This window comes from Canis aureus, chromosome 6 (genome assembly GCF_053574225.1).
Source record: "Canis aureus isolate CA01 chromosome 6, VMU_Caureus_v.1.0, whole genome shotgun sequence".
NCBI classification, from domain to species: domain Eukaryota; kingdom Metazoa; phylum Chordata; class Mammalia; order Carnivora; family Canidae; genus Canis; species Canis aureus.
The window spans coordinates 70,326,020-70,330,351 of NC_135616.1; the positions used below are offsets into that span (position 1 = coordinate 70,326,020).

General features: G+C 47.1%; 1 long non-coding RNA gene across 1 annotated transcript; it reads right to left on the minus strand.

Annotated features, from left to right (window-relative positions):
* Nucleotides 1–362: 362 nt before the first annotated feature.
* On the minus strand, nucleotides 363–3,628 carry LOC144316342 (uncharacterized). Its single transcript, XR_013382236.1, has 2 exons — nucleotides 1,524–3,628; nucleotides 363–703 (listed from the first exon to the last, which is right to left on the minus strand). It is a non-coding gene; the product is annotated as an uncharacterized LOC144316342 (long non-coding RNA).
* Nucleotides 3,629–4,332: the final 704 nt, after the last annotated feature.

Consider the following 4,332-nt stretch of genomic DNA (forward strand, 5'->3'; position numbering starts at 1 on the left):
TGTCTAAGCCCAGCCCACTCTGCTCTTCTTTTTTGCCCCTTTGCCCAACAACACTTAGACACTAGGATTCAGGCTCTGTCCCTATAGTTGCCCACCAGTGCCCTGCTGTGGGTTCTCAGTCTTCAGGGTGTTGGGGAATCTGCCATGGGGCAAAACTAAAGAGGTCCAGGTTCTCCTTCTGGTTCTGCCTCTGCATCTGCTTCAGCTTCTTCTGTTACATAGTGATTCAAAGCTAACTGATCTCACAGATCTCATTTAGCCTCAATAACGTGTGATTAATTATTTGGGAAAACAGTGAAATTCAGTGAATCAGCATATATGAATGTTTCAGCTGCAAATAATGCAACACTTGGAATAAAGAATTAAATGACAGGCTGATTCATTATAGCAAACCCACAAGACCAGACACGAAGGTAGTTCTGGGATTGGTGTGGTGCCTCTAGAAGGTCATGAAGGACTCTCACTCTTCTCTCTTCTCTGCCTTTTTCGTGACTGCTGTGGTGTCCCCTCATTGAGGTGAGATGGCTGCCGGGGCTCCAACCTTCCCTTCTCCTGTAGCAGCTTCTCAAGGAGGAAAAATGGGGGAGGGGCACAATCAGCTTCCATCTAGCAGCTTCCTTTTGGGTCTCTGGCCAGAACTGAGTTACAGGTCACTGGACAAGAGGATGGGACTGGACAATCATGATCCATTCACTTGGACCAGCTGGAAGTACAAACAAATGAAACGTATGGTTCCAATAGCAAGAAAGGGGTGGAGCAGCTGTTGGGTAGGATAATGCCTGCCACAACTGAGGGAGTGATTTCAGGAGCAAGATCCAGAAACAGTGTCTGGTTGTTGTAACCAGAAAGGGAATTTATTGGAAAGAGGTATGGGATGAGTCTGCAGGAAAGAAGCAGGAAGCACAACAAATGCTTTGTAGCCAGAATGGCCTGGTACAGACCCCTCCTCACTGTGAAAGAGTTCTCTTGCCTCTGCACGTTGTGTCACTTGTTCAACACTGAAGTCTTGGCACACATATTGTACTGAATCAGGCTGATACCTGGACACCTGGGTGCAAAGACAAGGAGTGCCTGGCCTTTTTAGTCTCTAAAGTAGCCACCTACCGAGACCTTACACGCTGGGAGATTCTCCTCCAGTAGGAAAGAAATGTCGGTTGGTGTCCCGCCAACACAAAACCAGACAATCCAGCTAATATCTAAGAATTTGAAAAGCCTCTATTAAGTCTGCAGCTTGAGAGGTACAGTACTCGGGAAGGCAGTGGTTGAGCTTATTTACGTCCACTAGAATTAATTACCAGGAAGCAAAGTAATGCTTATATGCCTCCTATCATTTTGCAAGTCTTATAACTGTTGGGTAAGTTTCACTTAATTACAACACTAATACCTATTTGTGTCAGCCAAGTTGGCAGTGTGGTTAGCTATTCACACCTTCAAGGAATTAGAAGAATATGGTTAAAAACAAATAACAAATAGTGGAAGGAACATTATCTGTGAGGAAGCTGGACTGGGGAGAGGGATCATACCTGCAGCTGCTTCTCCCTTGGGTCTTCTCTAATGGGCCACCCAGGGAGCATACCGATGGGAGCAAAGGTTCCATATGGGCACCAATTATACCTGGTTGAATCGCTTAGGCTGAGAAAAGCAAGTGGTCTTGGATTTAGCAAGTTCTATTATATTGAGGCACAACTTCTGGTCATCCACATGACCTCCAGTTAAAAGGAGTCAAACACAAGTTCATGCAGCATCAATCCCACCATCCCTGAACACAGGGATCCAGGTCTGGGATGGAAGGAAGGTTGGAACAAGAGAGCTCCCAGCCAGTGAGTGATGTGGATGTGTGTACTCACCTGTGGACACGTAGCACAAACACATACATGTGAACAATGCCCCCAACCAGGGCTGACTCCTGCCGTGTTCATTGATGTGAAATTGGATCCTGATGCTGCACAACTGAGCCTTGAAAGCTCTGGGCAGGCTGCTCCTGGCTCCGGAGACAGCAAAGCCACAGGGTATGTCAAAGTGATGGCCTGGATTTTAATTGGTACAAAGTGACCTCTTTGCTGGAGGCTTCAGGGTAGGATTCATCCTTACTCTTAGTAAAGAGGTTCATCAAGTTAAGGCATGTCAAACATCCTTTCCTACATTTAGGCAATTTAGACATTTTAAATACTTCAGCCCTTTCTCTTGGTTCACACTCAACATTGGCAAAGAAACTCAACAATGGTGGTTATCACATTATCTAAAATGAAACATTCTCTTATTGGTTGAACTTCCAACTTGAGAACTTGAGTATTCAAATACAATCACTGTACATTTTTAATCAATTTTTGTTTTTGTTGTTGGGTACAGTATACTTCATTGATGATACATGACAAGGTAGGGCTCCCCATGTCCCTCCCCTTCTTCAGGGGATCTGGGATGAGACCATAGAGGTTGGGAGAGTCTCAGTGTGTTGGAGGATGAATTGGAGCAAGGACTTCCCAGCAGCTGAGGGCCTTTCTCTTCCTCTTTCTCTCACTGGGGCTGCCTGTTGCTCCTTGGAGGCCATGTGGACCCAGTTGCTATAGCCAAATTCATTGTCATACCAGGAAATGAGCTTGACAAAATTGCCATTGAAGGCAATGCCAGACACAGTATCAAAGGTGGGAGGGTGGATATCACTGTTAAAGTCACAGGAGACAACCTGGTCTTCAGTGTAGATTAGAATACTCTTGAGGGGGTATGCCTACTTCATCACCTTCTTGATGTCATCATATTTGGCAGCTTTCTCCAGGTGGCAGGAGACTGACATGTTGGAGATGGAGACACAGAAGGCTGTGCCAGTGAGCTTCCCATTCAGCTCAGGGATGATTTTGCCTACAGCCTTGGTGGTGCCAGTAGAAGCAGGGATGATGTTCTGGGCAGCCCCTTGGCCATCACACCACAACTCCCCAGAGGGGGGCCATCCATGGTCTTCTGGGTGGCAACAATCGCATGGACTGTGGTCATGATTCCCTCCATGATGCTGAAGTTGTCATGAATGACCTTGGCCAGAGGAGCCAAGCAGTTGGTGGTACAAGAGGTATTGCCAACAATCTTGAGGGAGTTGTCATATTACTCATGGTTTACACGCATCACAAACAGGGAGGCATCAACAAAAGGGGCAGAGATGATGACCCCTGTGGCCCCACCCTTCAAGTGAGCCCCAGCTTTCTCCATAGTGAAGACCCCAGTGGACTCCACAACATACTCAGCATCAGCATCACCTCATTTTGGGATTTTGCTCCTAGGAGATGTAGAAGGGCTTTCCACATATGACAAGTTTCCTGTTCTCAATCTTGACCGTGCTGTTGAATTTGCTGTGGGTAGAATCATACTAGAACATGTAGACCATGTCACTGAGGTCAATGAAAGGTCATTGATGGTGACAATATCTACTTTGCCAGAGTTAAAAGCAGCCCTGATGACCAGGTGCCCAATATGGTCAAACCCATTTACTCTGACCTTCACCGTCGTGTCTCCAGGACATGGCTGGCACTGCACCAGAAAATGTCCAATGGGGAGGAGCAGAAAGCCAAACCATCTTTTTTTTTTTTTTTCAGATGTACCTTCCTTTTTTTTTAATTTGTTTTTTATCGGTGTTCAACTTGCCAACATATAGAATAGCACTCAGTGCTCATCAAGTGCCCCCCTCAGTGCCCGTCACCCACTCACCCCCACCCCCCACCCACCTCCCTTTCTACCACCCCTTGTTCGCCAAACCATCTTTAAAACCACTTCTTCCCTCAGATTTTCAGGCCTCTAAATAGCCTCCTGAGGGACCATCCCCGAGTCTCCCACCAGGAGCTCTGGGAGAGGTGCTCAGACCTCCAGGCCTGAGGCAGCTCTGAACTTTGGGCACAACCAGAGAGTGAGAGAAAGGGAGCCCGCCCTCCTGCCATCTGGATTCCTCTGTGACACAGTCTCCAGCTGAAGCTCCCCGACTGCCCGCATACCTCACACTCAGCCAATTTGTCTGTGAGCGCAGGCTTACAAGCAATGAGCACTAAATCAAGGCAGTTTTCCTGAATCAGGAAAATGATGAGCACATTCTGAACCTTGACAGGCTTTTCTCCATTTCTGGAGATCTATTAAAAATAGATCTGGAGATGATTCTTTGCAGCTGAATTCCACAGGCACGATATTCCCTTTCCACAGTAGAGATGTAAGGAAAACAGCTGACTGGAAAGGCCTTTTCTTGATGTCATTAATTGTCCTCCAGGCCCAATGTCAGGATCTCAACTACTAAGTGACAGGCGCCAGTGTTTGGGCAGGGCCAGCCCTGGGCAACAGCACAGAAGGCCCCTTCCATTC